Source organism: Cryptotermes secundus, unplaced genomic scaffold (genome assembly GCF_002891405.2).
Source record: "Cryptotermes secundus unplaced genomic scaffold, Csec_1.0 scaffold1971, whole genome shotgun sequence".
Lineage (NCBI taxonomy): Eukaryota > Metazoa > Arthropoda > Insecta > Blattodea > Kalotermitidae > Cryptotermes > Cryptotermes secundus.
Genome location: NW_019744178.1, coordinates 149,775 through 158,853, shown reverse-complemented (window position 1 = coordinate 158,853; position 9,079 = coordinate 149,775).

Sequence of the window (9,079 nt, the reverse complement as noted above, 5' to 3'; positions counted from 1 at the left end):
AACCCTGTGTGCCTTCACGGCCTGTTACAGGGATAGCTTTACTTACTTTTTATAAGTTAATTATTTTTAAGCAAAGAGGAAGCCCCCATCTGTCAGCAAAACATGGCTCGCGTTAGTAGGAAGGTCTCGATCGAGTGAAAGTGACTGGAGCAACTAGTCCATACTATTTATAGAGGCGCAACACGGCACGATGGTATTCCCATAACCTTTACAAGCAAGTTCAACTTCTTTACTGCGTCATGCGTCATTACATTTTCCTGAATTCGTACGTTCGGCGTCCCCAGAAATTCTTCTGGCAAGCCTTCTAAGAAATACTCTGATAATCCATCTTAGTAAGGGATCTCCCTGTTCTATCAAAATTACCTTAAAATATATAGAGACTAGGCTATGTGATGGGCGACCAAGGGATCGGGATTCACTTCCCATTAGGGGCAGACTTCTCCACGGAATCCAGACCGGCTCTGAAGTCCTATCCAGTAGCTATTTGAGGCTCTGCTCCTGGGGATACAGCGACCGAGGTGTCATGGCCTCTGATCGATATCTAAAGCTATACCTCTACTCCCCTTCGCCTTACTTTGTAAGCAACCAAATGATGGGGCACAGATGAAGCGCCCAAGTTGTGATAATGTGCCGACTGATGAGGTTAGGGCAATCGTGGAATGAAAGGGGGGGGGGCATGAAGGAAATGGGAGAAGAGCCAGCTCTAGTGCCACTTGGTCCACAACAATCAAAATTAGCCGAAAATGATCCGTTAACACAAATTTTCTTCGCCGTTGCTGAGAGTAAGAGCGTTCACTAGAAAATAATTCTAAGTTTCTTTCTACAACTGACTACATTAACTACCAACGTTTCATCTAAAATATTGTCACGTGTTGGTGATTAGACACGGGTTTGGATTGTTAATTGGATTTATTCGATATTAAACCTTTTGTGCCTTCGCCGGTCGTTGTGTGTAACGGCTCCCAACAATGTAGATTCCTCAGCTTCCGCACTCATGTCCTTACTGCCTGGCCACTGTCTCGCAACTCCTCATGGTCTCGACTCCTAGCCATGGCTGGCTAACGTCAGAGTCAGAGTTACTTTACGATTGGCGGTTTACGGTCAATCAGTTCGTCTTTGTGCCATGCCAAGTGAGACTCACGACCAGTAATTTGTTTCAACTGAACCCTTGCTGTCATAGTCCTTATGTAACATCCTCTCTGACGAGAGGATGGGTCTGACATTTACAATTGCTGCTGGTCCTCGCCAGTGAAGTCCTTCTCGGGTCCGACTCATGACCACTTGTTACTCTCTCAGATTCGAAACTTCCGCAACCTGGAGGTCCAGGTTCCCGTATTTATATCCCCAAGGGACAGGATGGCCCAGTTATACCCCCAGGCACTGTCTTCCCTTGCCTTCGCCTTTAACTAGCAAGGCTACGGTGGAGGTATTCGACACAGCCTCCACACCGGAGCACGATGGCTTTACCGATGGCCCTCGCTACATATATTCGGCACGGACCTCATACAGAACACCCTCCCAACATTTCCCGTATTATTGCGTGCGTATCCGTTGTAGCGGCCAGGAATTATAGAGATGTTGCCTAGCTATGGTCCTTCCTTCTGGCTCCACTATTCCGCTATTCAGGTGTTATGCCACAATATGGTATGCATTACTTGTTTAACCATCCGTGCTACGTATCAGACCAATCTCAAGCGTCTGATGTAGTTTAAGTTGGAAAATATTAAAAAACAATGGAGATATCTTTCATGAACCTCCAATGTGTGTCAAAAATAAATTATGTACTTCCAGTCGTACACGGGTGCGAAGTTCTGGTTTGCATAACAACAGACTATATTATAAAATCCAGAACTGAGAAACTGTCCTAACCAAACCCAGTGCCTCGGGATATGAATACGGGGACCTGGCTCTCCAGGTTGGGAAAGACTCGAAACTGAGACACTAAAATATAGTCATAAGTCCCGCGGGACTCAGACCTGAGACTGACTGCGCTGGCGAGGACCAGCAGTATTTGTAAACTACAGACCCATCCTCTCATCAGAGAGAATGTTGCATAAGGACTATAACTTTACTTTAGAGTGATGTATCTTTGTTTCTAAAGCAAATGGTCCATGTCAGTTTGTAAGACAGCGGAAGAGAATGGATATTGTGTGCAAACAATTCCAAGTTAATCATATTGTCGTGAGTTCATATGCTTTCTTTCTCTTCGCGGTGAAACGAAACCATAGCATGCTCTCGCATAGATAAATGAAGTTTTCTAACGTCAAGCTTCATTTCTCTGATTATGGATCGCATTCGCAAAGGGGAACATGTCTACAAGGTATATTTCAGTACCAATTTATACTGTAGCACACGAGTAACGCTAGTCGTGACAGCGTCGTTTTCCTCCTGTCCACAGCGTAACCGCAATTTGTTACAGGGGGGCCGTGTGCTTCCATGTTCTTTTTTATTTACGGTCAATTTACCGGAGCTCTTAGTAGCTCAAACTATGGAGCTCAGTCCTTTTTGAAAAGCTGCTAGTCGCTCAGTTACTCAAGAATTTCTAATAAAAATAATTCAAAAATTCATTACTGCCAGTGGTCCCCATTCCCAGCCAGATGAATCCAGTCCAATACAGTCACATCGTATTTTTCTGAGACCTATGTGTATGTCTTCCTACCGGTCTCTTTCCTTCTGGATTTCCCACCAAAATCCTATTAGTCTTCCGCGACGTTCCCTGTTCCTTTACGAGTACTTACTTACTTATGGGGCTGAGCTCTTCTTGAGGAGAAGCCAAATCTGCAGCTACTCAAGAATTTCCCAGCATTTTACGGAACCCGAAGGTTCATTACCGTGTTCGCAAGAGCCCTCCACTGTCCTATCCTGAACCAGATCAATCCAATCCATACCATCCTATCCTATCTCTCTAAGATCCATTTTAATATTGTCCACCCACCTACGTATTGGTCTTCCCAGTGGTATCTTTCCTTCTGGCTTTCCCACCGATACCCTATATGCATTCCTTTTATCCCAATTCGTGCTACATGCCCTGCCCACCTCATTCTCCTTGACTTGATCATTCTAATTATAGTTGGAGAAGAATAAAAGTTATGAAGCTCCTCATTATGCAGTTTTCTCCAACCTCCTGTTGCTTCATCCTCTTCGGTCCAAATGTTCTCCTCAACGCCCTGTTCTCAAAGACCCTCAGTCTATGTTACTCCCTTACTGTCAGAGACCGAGTTTCACACCCATACAGAACCACAGGCAAAATTATAATTTTGTATATTCTAATTTTTACGTTTTTGGACAGAAGACGAGCAGACAAAAGGTTCTGGACTGAATGGTAGCAAGCATTACCCGAGCTCAGTCTTACAAAAGGCTTACAGATGGCGGTAAAGTTGTCAGCCTTACGCGCCGGCCGCCCTTTATCCCAAGAAGATTCCTGGTACTCATTTGTGGTAGACGCTGAGTCGACCCCAGGGCCATAGTGCGGCTGGAAGGACTAGGTAAATTGAAAAAAAAAATCTCATCGGGATTCGATCCCGCGACCTTCCGGCTTGTAGCATAGTGCCTCCTTTAGGCTTTTTTTTTCTGTTTCTTGAAGTGGGTGGGGGTGATCACAGTTTCACGCCTCTGCCGCTATAGTACCGGGGAAATACCACGTGGTATCCACTGGACAGGAAGCTCGGTGATTCCCAGAGCAAGCCTAGACACGGTGGCACAGCGAAAAATCCCTGAACGTGTAAGAAATAGAACATCGATAGGGTTCAGGCCATGTTCAGTCACTTCTTTCACTTAGCTATCCTGGCTCATACACACACCATCTTGACTTAAATAATATCTAAGATTAAAAACTGTTTGCTTAGTATTTAATTACATTACGTGAGCGTGTATCTTATTTATTTATGGTTTATTTACAGACCACATCAGATTCTCAGAATATATAGCATGGAAGATCAGCGAATATTGAACTGAGAAAGATTTGTAAGGGAGCGGTCGTGGCCTAATTTGATATACTATCCCGAAATTTGGTTGGAAAGGAGGAAAACCACGATAAATTTCAGGATAGCCGGTATCCTCGCTGAAATTCGAACAGGATACCTCCCGGGTAGAAGTCAGAGGCGTTATTCTTTCAGCCAACCCGTCGGGCAGCAGGAATCTTAAACTTCAACATGGCACGATAGTCACAGAAACCAGTCTAAGTAATACCCTATAGTTCTTCTAAAATGTTCCAAGTTTATTCCGGAAGAATCAAACAAGACCTTAGGCTTATCTCGTACTATCCCTGAACTGAAGTAATTTTCATCTTCTGGCTCGTTAAATGACGCCATAACCAGTTTCATTACAACACAAATTATTTGAAACAGATCAAATTCATCGTGATAATAAAAAGTTATGTATTACAATGGTACACAAGTCAGCACCAAAACATGCTGTACTGTACTCTATTCGAAATGTCTACGGAGTGAATGCAAACAAAATATCGACATCAGAAGAGGCGTACTGGCCTCAGAAGTACAGTATGCGCCAAAAGATGCAGTACTGAAACTCGTGCATCTCGAACGCGCATGTGTGTTTGTCGACGGGGCATAGCTCCAGCCGCACGTATTCCCAGTAGTGAAAAGGAAGTTGTGTTGTGCAGTTGTTGGAAATGGGTCTCGCGACGAAGGAAAAATTATTCATAGTTGAGTATTATTTCCGCTCATACGGAAGTGGTCGCCAGACAACTCGCTTCCTTGGTTTTGAGTGGCCAGATATTATCGCCCAGAAACCACTACATGGTACACGTGTGACGATATGGTGTGCCGTCTCAGCACGCGGTACATTAGGCCCCTATTTCACTGAGGATGAGGAAGGCAATGCTCTTACCGTCACCCAAGAACGCTACAGGGACATGGTGATCGGACCATTTCTTCAGGATTTGAGAAGGTTCTGTCCTGCAAGGGGCCTTCACATGAATATACAGTGGTATCACCAGGACGTCTGTTCATTTCAGTACTGCACTTCTGGCGCATACTGTACTTTCCTCGCGTTACACACGAAGCCTTCCTTCATTTCAACAGTAATATGTTAACTTGCTTTGAACGCGAGAACAAAAGTATCGTGGCGCATTTGTTCGATGCAAGAATGTGTGAGCCACAGAAACAGCCGTTTCGAAGCAATACACGCACGCAACAACGGGGCTATGCAACCCGCTTCTAGGCAACGGCTCGGTAAACAGACTTCTGAGCAGGAACAATGATTTCACAACCCAACAGTGCTTAGCTATCACGTTACTTGTGCATTCTGTCTGGTCTGCGCTACACAACAGAAGTGTGTTTTCTGTGTTGTCCGTGCCGCGGCTATATAACGCGAGCACGCTTGCAGCTAAGAATATTTTTTAGTTGAGTTCCCAGGTTTCAGGGTTATTAAACAAGAAATGTCAAGAAGACTTCATAGCGATTTGAAGTGCTAGTCTCTGTGTTGAGATTCATTGCTAGGAGACGACTAGTGAAAGGTGATAATCGTAGTGCGTGTGCAACGGTGAACTGTAAATTGCGTAAATCAGCGATAGCGCTGTATTAATTGAAATTAAGAGAGATTGTAACCGAAGTGCCAATAAATCCAATCATCCGAACTAGAACCCGTTAATTTCGTTACGCGTACCCTCCTACAAGTGACAATATTTACAAGTCAAATTGGCACGTTGTCCTTTTAACTCATGTTATCACCTGCCTTTTGTTTGTTTACAACCATTCCGCAGGCAATTAGAATGATGTATAGGTTTACGGTTATGTGTAGGGGTTCTACCTACAGCCTATTATGCGGAGGAGTATGTAGAAACATTTGGCAAGTCCAATTTTATTAAGCGAGAAAGAAATAGAACAGCGTTAGATTAGAAATCACAACGCCCACACAGTACAGATAATCGGGTTGCTGACATTAACAAAAAGACAAGCCCGTAATCAATCAAACCAATTGCCTATTACGAAGTATGTACTGTATATTCTCCTCTCTCTCTCTTAGTAATAAATTGTTGAGCTTGCGAAAGTCTCATAGGAGTGCTTCTAGAAAGGTCATGAAAGTTCCTTTGCAGAAGTGACAGATTTGCACGTTATTGAAACCGAGTTACGTACATGTCAGTTGTATTGTGTAAGTGCACGTTCAACGGATCCTATGTAACTCCATCATCTGGGTAATGTAAACAGACAAAGGGTTAAACTATTCCTGCGTTTCATTTAGCATCACAGCATGAAGATAGCAGCACTACGCATTCTTAACCAACGAATTATACGCTGGTGAGTGGCCACGTTCAAGGTCAGAAAGCTTTATCCCCAGTACGGATGATATGCACGAAAAGTCTTTAGTAGAAGCCGGGAATCGAACCCCTGACGATTCCTAGGTGGTCCAGCCTGAAGTCTAAACGCTGGTGTGCCGAGAAGACAGCAGGCCGTTACTATATTTTCACTGAAAGAGCTAAACATAGAACTTTATATGTCAGCTCAGTCTAAACAGCGATGTGCTGTGGGCTGGGCAGCCGGAGTTCGATTACCGGCAGAGGTAAGTGATCTTTTTCTTACTCTATGGCGTCCAGACCGGCCCTGGGGCCCAACCAGCCTCTTATCCAATGGGTACCGCCCGGGACGAAGTGACAGGAGAGCGAGGCTTACCACTCACCTCCATCTAATGTGGAGTTATACTTCCACTGTCCCATGTCCCATACGTCTTCAGGACAGAGACTGTTTAATTAATTACTTAAGCAGAGAGATGAATTTTCGGAGTAGGGACAGCTCAGTTACGAGCTTGACGGCCGGAATTCTATTCCCGGCATAGGAAAGAAATGTTTCTCTACTCTAGACCAGCTCTGGGACCAAGCCCCCTACCCAATGCGTACCGGGGAATCTTACTCCGGCGATAAAGCGGCCAGGGCGTGAAGCCGACCACTCAACTCCATCTAGTGCCGAGGTCAAGAAAGATAGAGCTATACCTCCACCCCCATACGTCTTCATGGCGTGATGCTTAATTAATTGCGCATAGGGACAGCACTAGCTTAACTTTATGTTAAGAGTAGAATGGTAAGTTTCAGTATCCAAAAGCTTACATGGATACTATGTTATGTTTATAGGGCTGTTACAGTGAAAGCTCTCGATAACATTTTTTATTCAAATCCACTAGGTACATATACGGCGTTCATACTGCCCCTCCCATAAACACTATTAGGCCAATATTTATCGCAATAAGTTACATGATTTTTTCAGCCTATTCGAAATTTGTTCAATATTAGGCGAATTAAAAATAAGTATTTAAAACTCAGGGTAAAAGAGACTGCTTACCAAACCAAAACATCCAAACGGATAATCTTACATATGAACCAGATCTTTTATCCAGCAGAACCGGTCACATTCCCAGTAACTTTGGAGGTTATAACCTATCAATTGACGCCCAGGTTGAAGTTCAAGGGATTAAAACCACCTCCTCTTGAGGAATGAAGTTTTGTCTTGGGTGAAAATGACACTACAAGGCTTGAGAGTACATTCCGTAGCTTATATAACACATCTAAGTGACGTACACGTTCTATTAACCTATTGAACTCTCTCTGTGGTTGCATCCTGCTTGGGTACTATACTTTCACTGATCTTTCCGGCCGTGTAACAGATGTGAAATGGCGAATGAATACTATTGTCATTAAACCATATTTCCGGACGGAATAGAGTAAGTCTGTCAACAGAACGGAATATGTATTAGGCCTATATATCAATTACATATTTTGATGAGCTACACGTATTGGCCTAAAATATGCAAAATTATAATTTTGCTTGTAGTTTTGTATGGGTGTGTAACTTGGTCTCTGACATCAAAGGAACACAGACTGAAGGTGTTTGGGAACAGGGAGAATATTTGGACTGAAGAGGGGTGAAATGGTAGGATGCAAAAAATTATACAAGGAGCTTCATAACCTGTACTCTTCGCCAAATATAATTAGAACACTCAAGTAGAGGAGGATGAGATGGGCAGGATATTTAGCATGCATGTAAAACAGGAATGCATGAAGGATTTTTGTGGGAAAGCTAGAAGGGGAGAGACCACTAGGGAGACCTACATGTAGGTGGGAGGATAATATTAAAACTGATCTTAGAGAAACAGGATTGGGTGCCATGGACTGGATTCATCTGGCTCAGAATAGGGACTATTTACGAACAGCAATATCAACTTTCGGATTTCATAAAACATTGGGAATTCCTCGAGTAGCTAAATGAGCTTCTCAAGATGGACTCAGCTCCATGAAGTTAGTTATGATTTTCGGCCGCAAAGGCTATCTTCATGCATTTTGTACATTCATAATGAGTTTCCTATTAAATATGCTGCTTGGCCAATATTTACACTGCCCGATTTTTTTTTGTGCTGGCTTGGGTTTGAGGCCTATTTTATTTTTGTAAACATGGATTTGGCCAACAGTTCACAAATGGGGCCACCAATTATCTTCTGAAGTTCATCCAGCTGTCAAAAGTAAGAAGTTTTGGGAAAGAGGTGTCACACAGCTGCATGAAGCAGAGCTCTTCTTGAAAATCTAAGTCATATCCTCAGTCTCTTCTGGAGCCCAAAGTCTCATTAGTGTGTTCACAAGACCCCATCACTGGTTTATATCCTGAACCCCATGAATCCATTCACACCCACATATTCCAACATCCATTTTAATATTATCCTCCCATCTGTGCTACATCCTTCAATTAATTCCAGCCTGTGGGTTTACCAAATAAAACTCTATGTGTGTGTGTGGTGCTACATACAGAAACCATCACAACCTTCTTGAGATTTGATTATTCTAATTATACATAGTTAACAGTAGAAATTAAAAAAGGCAAAGCTATCCCTGTAACAGGCCATGGAGGCCCATAGGGTTGTGAGACGTTGAGGCTCCCACATTATCTGGACAGTCAGCTCACAGATGGCAGTAAGGTTGTCGGCCTTACGTGCCGGCCGCGCTTTACTCCCCAGGAAGATTCTTGGTACTCATTTCTGTTAGATGCTGAGTTGGCCCCAGGGCCATAGTGCAACTGGAAGGATTAGGTCGTATATGTAACAATAATTTGAATAATCTGGCTAAATAATTTTATGGTGA